A 10,891-nucleotide genomic window follows, 5' to 3' on the forward strand; every position below is an offset into this window, starting at 1 on the left:
TTCATCCAACATGGCTAGAAGTCCTTCTATGCAAAGGAAATTGGACCCTGAGAGGATACGACAGGAAGCAGCCAGAAGCTGTAAATGTCCCCTTGATATCATGTGATGAAAATAGAACTTCAGTGCTGTGTTCTTCCCCCCAAAGATCCCATAATCCCAGTCTAGTCATAAGAAAGACATCAGACAAATTGCAGTAGACAGACGTCCTTCAAAATACCTGACCAGTACTCTTCAAAACTGTTGAAGTTTGGTTAACTGTCATAGCCAAGAAGACTAAAAAGCCTAAAGACACATGACAACTAAAATAATGCTGTAACCTGGATGGGATCTTGGAACAGAAAAAGAAAGGACATTAGATAAAAACTAAAGAAATCTGTATAAATTAAATGGAAAAAATATGGATTTTAATTAATAATCATGCATTGATACTAGCACATTAATTCTAGCAGATATGCCACACTAAAAAGGTAACAATACAGGAAAATAGGTGCAGGGTATATACGAACTTTGTACTGCCTTCTAAATTTTTTCATAAACCAAAACCTGTTCAAACATCGTCCATTAAAATAAAATAATAAAAGGGAGATGAGGAAACTTTGGAGGATGAGGTATTTATTAAAAAAAAAAGTAAGCCAAACACAAGTATACAGAACCAGGCTATGTGAAGCAAGATATTCCTGAATGATCTCCAGGTCTTCCCTCTCCCTCAGCCTCCAAGCTGAACTGCCTGGCTACCTCTGCCTCTTAAACATCTCTGGAATCCATTCACCACCCTAATTCAGCCTCACAAGACACCTCACCAAGACTAAGGCAGGAGCCCCCTAAAAGGCCCACCTCACATCTGCGCTCCAGGCAGTCTACCAAGTGACATTTCCAGCTCAGAACTGTGATCAGGTGATTCCTATGCATAAAGCCTTTCAGGGAATCCCAGTCACCCAAAGCGGAAGAGATAACCCTGATGTTGAGGCCAAGGCCTATCCATCATAGCCACATGCGGTCACTCCTGGTATGCCTCTCCAGCCCCATTGACTACCATGTCTGCCTGGCCCAGGCCTGCTTGCAGTCATGTGGGTGCTTTCTTAGGCCTCTGTGCTTTGAGGATTCAGCTCAGGGGTCCCATGAAGTCTCCCTCTATCTCCCTGCATCCCTGGGGCCTGGTAGAAAGCAGGTGCTCAGGGTGAATTAGTGAAGTGAGTGCTGCAGTGGCACCATCACAGGGGCCCTTGGGACAAGCTACCTGTGCAGGGCAGGCTGGCCATCAGGCACACAACAGGGTCACCAGTCTGAAGCACAGTGCCCAAGGGGCAGGTGGACTCTTGCTGTGTCCACATGGGTATCAGTGTCTATGGAGGCCCCTTTGGACTGACCCTCAGCCATGTTGCTCAGTCCCCTTGGCTTTGCCCTGATGCTGTCCTGTGGATTTCCCTTGGCTTCATATCCTGCATGCAGCCATCAGCCCAGCCCTATCCCTCTGCCCCACCCCAGCTCTGGGACCCAAGGCCAGGCTGGACCGGGGACCTCACACTTAGTCACCAAGGGCAATCAATATTTGCCACAGGAAGGGCTGCCAGGAGGCAGGCAGGAGGTCAGCCCTTTGCCAAGAAGGCTGGAGATCAGACAAAGACTTTAGCCCTGGCTGGGAGGATGGTGGTGCTTCTTTGGAGAGCAGGACCATGGCCAAGAGGCCTCACACCAACCTCTCAGTGGGCAGGCTCAGGGCATTGGAGAATGCCAGACCCATCCCACTGATGGGGATGGGGCACCTCCTGTCCACTCTGCCTTGCCCTGGTCAGGGTTGGCTTCGGGTCTAGGTGATGCTGCTACTAAGATGTCATGAAATGTAAAGTGACCAGTCTCAGTGGGTGGAACAGGTAAGCTCATGCATCTGTGTAGGTGTTCAGTGGCCAGTTTCAAGTAAGTCATTCCTTTAAAATCCTACCACTATTTTCAGGGTGAGGAGGGAATTGGGGCAAGATGGCAGCCTAGGGAGTTATGGAATTTATTTTGTCCACAGGGCAGCTAGTAAATAGCCAGGAACTGTCTACAACAACTCTTTGGGAGACTTCTGAGACCAGACACATATTGTACACCAGCCTGGAATGGGTGGAAGGGCTGAGATCACAGCACAGAATTTGTAAGTAAAGTCTCCCAATCTGTGGAGGCTGGCACCCCTCCCCGACTAGCATGGCAGGCTGTTTTGGAGTCACTTCCTTGTTGGAAACAGAAGAAGTCTCTATTAGGAGCAAGGGAAGTAAAGTTCAACCAAGCTCCAACTGCAGATTTGATTAACAAATTCAGATTGCTGAATACCAGCTCCAAGTATAGATAAAAATACAAAGAAAGTTCAAAAGAATCCCAGTGGTCTCTCCCTGGCAGAGAGGAGGCAGAGCTGACAGAAGAAAAAAACAGAGGCTTTTGGAGTTGGCTAAACCCAGAATATTGGAAAAGGGCTGTACCCTAAGAAAAGGGGCACATGGAACCAGATACAAACTCTGGCCCTTGATTAGCAATCACAGGGGGGCTGGGGACAGCCTCTGAAAGAGATTTAAAAAAAAAACAGAACAACAACAACAACAACAAAACCATTTTAGCAGCCCATTAAAGAAAGTGGCAGGCATTTTCAATTTTCAGCATTGCCCCAGGCAAGGATGGATTTAAGGAATATCTGAGAGAAAAAGTAACTAGTCAGGTGAAGGAGCTAATTCCCTGAAGGGCTTATCTTCCCCAAGAAAGGGGGGGGGGGGACAGGGCTCAGCAAAAGTGGCAGCACTCGTTCAGAGAATTCAGGCCCCAGGGGCTGGAAAACAGAAAGAGTTTAAGCCCTACTCTGCCTCAGCCTCTATCTCAATGACACCCCTGGTGGGAGCTGGGTCTGCTGAGAATTAAAGACACTGCACCTCTTTACTCCAGTAGGGAACTGCAGGCTGACAAGCACCACTGAATGGACACGACAGGAAAACTACAGAGTCTAGAAGCCTCACAGGAAAGTCTGACAACATTCTGGGTCTCATCCTCACTGAAACTTGATACTGATTACACCCTCCTCCTGTGGCCTGGGTCTGTCTGTTATGGGAAAATCTGACTCTGGGTTGATCATATCTGGGTAGACTCTCAAAAAAAGGTTCTGTATAGGCAGGTCAAGAACCAGAATACCAAGAGCTGATTAATTCTGTTCAGTTAAACAGAAGCTATGCAAGAGGTCTAGAATAAGTGGAAATGAATGTTAAAGAACAGATAGAAAACAAAGCCAACCAACAAGAAAACCCTAGGTAAAAGAGAGAATATGACTTCCTGAATAAACTAATCCAGGAAAACAGGTGTCTAGACACCAGTAAAGAATCATGGGTCATACTAGGAAGCACAAAGATATGACCTAGTCAATGGAAAAAATAACACTTCAAATAAGACATAGGAGCTGAAACAACTAATTAAGATATTCAAACAAATCTTCTAAATCAAATCAATGAGTTGAAGGAAAATATGGCAAAAGAGATGAAGGATACAAAGAAGACACTGGGTGATAATATAGAAGAACTCAAAAGCTTGAACAAACAACTAGCAGAACTTTTGGGAATGAAAGGAACATTAGAAGAGATGAAAAACAAAATGGAGACATATAACAGCAGATTTGAAGGGCAGAAGAAAGGATTAGTGAACTACAGGACAAGACACCTGAAATCCCACACTCAAAAGAACAGATAGGGAAAGGAATAGAAAAATATGAACAGAGTCTCAGGGAACTGAATGACAATGTAAAGCACACAAATATACATGTTATGGGTGTCCCAGAAGAAGAAGAGAAGGGAAAGGGGGCAGAAAGAATAACGGAGGAAATAATCACTGAAAATTTCCCAACTCTTATGAAAGACATAAAATTACAGATCCAAGAAGTGCAGCATACTCCAAACAGAATAGATCTGAATAGACTTACTCCAAGACACTTATTAATCAGATTGTCAACTGCCAAAGAAAAAGAGAGAATTCTGAAAGCAGCAAGGGAAAATCAATCCATCACATACAAGGGAAACTTGATAAGACTATGTGTGGATTTCTCACCAGAAACCACGGAGGTGAGAAGACAGTGGTAGGATATATTTAAGATACTGAAAGAGAAAAACTGCCAACCAAGTATTCTATATCCAGCAAAACTGTCCTTCAAAAATGAGAGAGAGTTTAAAATATTTTCAAACAAACAGACACTGAGAGAGTTTGTGAACAAGAGACCTGTGCTACAGACAGATAGGAAAAGACAGGAGAGAGAGGTTTGAAGAAGAGTGTGGAAATGAAGATTATCAGTAAGTGTAAGAAGACAGAAAAAAATAAAATTTGGCATACAAAATCCAAAAGATAAAATGAGAGAAGAAATTACTGCCTTTCTAGTAATAACATTAAATCTTAATGAATTAAATTCCCCAATCAAAAGACATACACTGGCAGAATGGATTAAAAAACAGGACCCATCTATATGCTGTCTACAATAGACTCCCTTTAGACCCAAGGACAAAATAGGTTAAAAGTTGAAATAAGATATTTCATGCAAACAAGAAACAGAAAAAGAGTGTGAGTCGCTATACTAACATCAGACAAATTAGACTTCAAATGTAAAATAATTTAAAGAGACAAAGAAGGACACTACACATTAATAAAAGGGACAATTCATCAAGAAGACATAACAATCATAAATGTCTATGCACCAAGCCAGAGTTCCCCAAAATACATTAGGCAAACCCTGACAACACTGAAGGGAGAAGAAGACACCTCTACAGTAATAGTTGGAGATTTCAATACATCACTTTTATCAATGGATAGAACATCTAGACAGAGGTCAATAAGGAAACAGAGATTTTGAAAAGTAAGATAAATGGAGTAGACTTAACAGACATTGAACCCCACAACAACAGGATACACATTTTTCTCAAGTGCTCATAGATCATTCTCCAGAATAGACCACATGTTGGGTCACAAAGCAAGCCCCAATAAATCTAAAAAGATCAAACTTATTCAAACACTTTCTTGGGTCATAATGGAATGAAGTTGGAAATCAAAGACAGACAATAAACTCTTAAAAACCAAGTGGGTCAAGGAAGAAATTACAAGAAAAATCAGTAAATACCTTGAGGCAAATGAAAATGGAAACACAACATTAAAAGATTATGGAACACAGTGAAGGCAGTGCTGAGAGGGAATTTTTTTGGCCTAAATGCATATATTTAAAAAAAAGAGGAAAAATTGGGGAATTAACTGCTTACCTGGAGGAACTAGAGAGACAGCAAACAAACTGCAAAGGAAACAGAAGGAAAGAAATAATAAAGATTAGAACAGAAATAAATGAAATTGAGAATGTGAAAACAATAGAGAGAATAAACAAAACCAGAAGCTGTTTCTTTGAGAAAATCAATAAAATTGATGGATCCTTAGCTAGGCTGACAAAGAAAAAAAGAGAGAGCATGCAAATAAATAAAGTCAGAAATGGGAGGGAGACATAACTACTGATCCCACAAAAATAAAGGAGATAATAAGAGGATAATATGAGCAACCATATGCTAGTAAAGTAGACAACTTACATGAAATGGACAACTTCCCAGAAAAGCATGAACAATCAACATTGACTCAAGAATAGAAGACTTCAACAAACCAATCACAGGTAAAGAAATTGAATCAGTCATCAAAAATGTTCCAAAACAGAAAATTCCAGGAACAGATGGCTTCAGATGTGAATTCTACCAAGCCTCCTCTCTTACTAATCTTACTCAAAATCTTCAAAAAAATTGAAGAGGAGGGAAAGCTTCCAACTCATTCTATGAAGCCAAAATCACCCTAATACCAAAGCCAATCAAAGATACTACAAGAAAAGAAAATTATAGACCAATCTCTTTAATTAATACAGATGCAAAAATCCTCAACAAAATGCTTGCAAATTGAATCCAGAGGCACATAAAAAGAATTATACACCAGGACAAAGTGGGTTTTATTCCAAGTATGCAAGAGAGGCTTAACATAAAAAAATAGATTAATGTAATACATTGCATCAATAAATCAAAGGTGAAAAACGACATGGTCATCTCGATTGACGTATAAAAGGCATTCGACAAAATTCAGCATTCTATCTTGATGAAAACACTTCAAAGGATAGGAATTGAAGGAAACTTCCTCAACATGATAAAAGGAATATATGAAAAACCAATAGCTAAAATCATACTAAATGGGGAAAGATTTCAAGCTTTCCCTCTAGGATGAGGAAAACGACAAGGATACCCACCATCACCATTGTTACTCAACACTGTGCTGGAAGTTCTAGCTGGAGCAATTAGGCTAGAAATAGAAATAAAAGGCATCCAAATTGGAGAGGAAGAAGTAAAACTTTCACTGTTGGCAGATGACATGATCCTGTATGTAGAAAATCATGAAACATCTATAGCAAAGCTCCTAGAGCCAATAAACGAGTACAGCAAAGTGGCAGGAGAGAAGATCAACACTCAAAAATCAGTATTTACAACAGAAACCAAAATAATAAAATATTTAGGAACAAATTTAAACAAGGATATAAAAGATCTATACACAGAAAACTAAAAACAATGCTAAAAGAAATCACTTATTTAAATAAATGTGTTCAGAAACAGACCCTTTCATCTATGGACAATTGATTTTTGATAAGGTGGCCAAGTTGACTAAACTAGAACAGAGCAGCCTCTTCAACAAATGGTGCTCAGAGAACTGGATATTCATATCCAAAAGAATGAAAAAGGACCCCTATCTCACATCTTATACAAAAGTTAACTCAAAATGGGTCAAAGACCTTAACATTAGAGCTAAGACCATAAAACTTTTAGAAGAAAATGTAGGGAAATATCTTAAAGATCTTGTGATAGGAGGTGGTTTCCTAGACCTTACACCCAAAGCAATGTAAGAAGAAATAAATAAATGGGATCTCCTCAAAATTGAATGCTTTCGTGCATCAAAGGACTTTGTCAGGATAAAAGTAAAAAGGCAGCCTATGCAATGGGAGATAATATTTGAAACCCACATATCAGATAAGGGTTGTGCTAGTTTGAAACTTATTGACCCCAAAAGAGCCATTATCTTTTGATCCAATCTTGTTGGGTGGAACCTTTTGATTGAGTGTTTCCATGGAGATGTGACTCACCCAACTGTGGGTGAGACCTTGATTAAATTATTTCCATAGAGATGTGACCCTGTTCATTCCAGATGGGTCTTAATTAAATCACAGAGTCCTTTAAAAGAGCTCATGGAGAGGAGAAGATCAGAGAAGCTGAGAAAGACATTTTGGAGAGATGTTAAGAGCCAACACTGATGCTTGGAGATGCTTGGAGATGCAGATAGAATGACACTTGAAGATGAAGCTCAGAGTTTGCCTCAGAGAAGCTAAGAGAGGCCTCCCAGATGTGTAGAGAGAAATGCCCCAGGAGAATGAAGCAAAGAGTTGAGAGAGGCTGAGACAGAAGCCCAGAGACATTTTGGAGAAAGCCATTTTGAAACCAGAACCTGGGAGCAAGTTACCAGCAGACACCAGCCACATGCCTTCCCAGATCACAGAGGTGTTCTGGATGCCATCAGCCTTTCTTCAGCAAAGGTGTCCTCTTGTTGATGCCTTAGTTTGGACACTTCTATGGCCTTAGACCTGTAAATTTATAACCTAATAAATCCCCTTTATAAAAGCCAATCCATTTCTGGTATTTTGCATAATGGCAGCTTTAGCGAACCAGAAAAAGGGTTTAATATCTAGAATATAAAGAGATCCTACTACTCAACAACAAAAAAACAAACAACCCAATTTAAAAATGAGTAAAAGACATGGGCAGACACTTTTCTGAAGAGGAAATACAAATGGCTCAAAAGCATATGAATAGATGCTCAATTTCACTGGCTATTAGGGAAATGCAAATCAAAGCCACAATGAGTTATCATCTCACACCTACCAGAATGGCCATTATGAAAAAAAAAAAAAAAGAAAATTACAAGTGCTGGAAGAGATGTAGAGAAAGTGGCACACTTATTCACTGTTGGTGGGAATGTAAAATGGTGCAGCCACTCTGGAAGGCAGTGTAGTAGTTCCTCAGGAAGCTAAACATAGAATTGCCATATGATCCAGCAATTCCATTACTAGGTGTATAATCAGAGAAACTGAAAACTAAGACACAAATGGACATTTGAAAACCAATGTTTATAGCGGCATTATTCATGATTGCTAAGAGATGGAAACAGCCCAAATGTTCATCAATGGAAAAGTGGATAAACAAAATGTGGTATATACATATGATGGAATATTATGCAGCTGTAAGACAGAATAAAGTCATGACACATGTAACAATGTGGATGAACACTGTGGACATTATCTTGAGTGAAATAAGCCAGAAAAAAAAGAACAAATATTGTATGATCTCACTAATATGAACTAACTACAATGAGCAAACTCTGAGAGTTAAAGTTGAGAACACAGGTTATCAAGATATAGAAAGAGGGTAGAGATTGGGCATTTGATGCTGAAGGAGTAGGATTGATTATAAAGATTCAGAAATGGATAGCACAATACTGTGTGATGGTAGCACAATATAGTAAGAATAACGAGCAAAGTTGCGTGTGAGTACGGTTGAAAGAGGAAGGCTAGGGGCATGTATGACACCAGTAGGAAAGATAGAAGATTAAGACTGGGACTGTATAACTTAGTGAAGCCTAGAGTGGTCAATGATGGTGATTAAATGTACAAATGTAAGAATGCTTTTACATGAGGGATAAAAAATGAATGTCAACATTGCAAGGTGTTGAGGATGGGATGGTATTGGGGAAAAAATACAATCAAGGCAAACTATATTTAACAGACAGATTGTAATATGCTTCCATTACTTGTATCAAAGGCAATATACCAAAGTTAAATGTCAATGACAGGGGGATTTAAGGGAGGGATATGGGATACTTGTTGTTTCTCATTTTTTTCTCTCTCTTCTTTCTTTGCAGAAGAAATGAGAATGTTCTCATATAGATTGTGGTGCTGAATGCATAACCATGTGATTATCCTGAGATCCATTGATGGTTCACTTAGGATGGATTTTATGGTCTGTGAATTAAACTGTTTAAGAAATAAACATAAAAATACAAGTGCTGGGGAAGATGTGAAGAGAGAGATACAGCTATTTACTGTTGGTGGGGAAGTAGAATGGTGCAGCCCATCTGAAGGGCAGTGTGGTGGTTCCACAGGAAGATAATTATGGGGTTGCCATATGATCATCCAACCTCATTATTGGGTATGTACTTGGAAGAACTGAAAGCAGGAACATGAATAGACATTTGCACACTGGTGTTTCTAGCAGCAGTAATCAAGATTTGCAATGGATGGAGGTGGCCTAAGGGTACATCTACTGATAAAAGGAAGTGTGGTGTATACATATTGATGGAATACTGAGTGGCTGCAGGAAGGAATGAAGTCTTGAGGCATGCACCTAGGTGAATGAACCTTGAGGACATTGTGTTGAGTGAAATAAGCCAGAAACAAAAGGACAAATATTATATGGTGTCACTAATATAAACTAACTATACTGAGCAAATTGAGAATTTTAGTTCTGGGAGCATAGTTTATCAAGGAATAGGAAGTGGGCAGAGATTGGACAATTGGTGATTATGGAGTACAGAATGTTCAGTAAGCCTTACTGTAAGGTTCCTAGATTGTAAGCTCTTAAGCAGTCACCTCTACTCCTGAATTTTAAATGTTATTTCTAAATTCTGAGATGCTGAGCTCTTTGTGTATAACCTGGTTATTCCCTGGAACTTTGGGTATCTTTGTGACACCTGAGACTCAAAGCTAGAGTTCTGAAGCTATGAAAGTCAGCATTACCCCATACAGCAAATATTAAATAAGATGAGAAAGAGATCACACTACAATTAGAGATATGAATAAAATGGACCTGATTAGGACTAAGGTAAATCAGAATAAAGGATAAAGGATGATATTGTGTATATTTTAAAACCTCAATTTCTGTGTGAATCCAATGAAAATGTTTATTTTGTCTAAAATTTAAATTTCCTGTTGCATACTATCTAATTTAACCTGTCTGGTCAGTTTATCTTAAAAACACAATTACATGGAACTTAGAATAGAGGATGAGATTTTCTTATTCTGTATAGGTTTATGTCATGCCCTGATAAATCCCAGAGTATTCTGGGCTTAAAATTAAAAAGTATTTGCAGAGACCCTGTTCCAGTTTGCTAATGCTGCCAGATGCAAAACAACAGAAATGGAATGGCTTTTATAAAAGGGGGGTTATTTGGTTGCACAGTTACAGTCTTAAGGCTATAAAGTATCCAAGGTAATGCATCAACAACTGGGTACCTTCACTGGAGGATGGCCAATGGTGTCTGTAAACCTCTGTTAGCTGGGAAGGCGCATGGCTGGTGTCTGCTTGCTCCAGGTTGCATTTCAAAATGGCATTCTCCAAAACGTCAGCATCTGCTTCCAATGGCCATCTTCAAAATCTGTCTCTCAGCTGCAGCTGCTCCAAAATATCACTCTCAGTTGCTCTGAGGTCCTTCTGTCTGTGAACCCCTTTATATTCCAGTGATACAATTAACACCCACCCTGAATGGGAGGGGTAACACCTCCCTAGAAATTATCCAATCAAACATTTCACTCAGTTGATTGAGTCACATCTCCTTGGAAACACTCAATCAAAGGATTCCAGTCTAATCAACACTAATATATCTGCCACACAAAATTGCATCAAAAATAATGGCATTTGGGAGGACACAATACATCCAAACTGGCACAGACTCCTAGAGTGCTGCTGTAGGTGAGGTTTCAGCAACATCTTTTGAAGTCAGACCTTTACGATGAGGCTGCTATGCCATGTTGCACCACAGGAAGAGGAAGGAGGAGATCACA

The sequence above is a fragment of the Choloepus didactylus genome, chromosome Y (genome assembly GCF_015220235.1).
Source record: "Choloepus didactylus isolate mChoDid1 chromosome Y, mChoDid1.pri, whole genome shotgun sequence".
Classification (NCBI taxonomy): domain Eukaryota; kingdom Metazoa; phylum Chordata; class Mammalia; order Pilosa; family Megalonychidae; genus Choloepus; species Choloepus didactylus.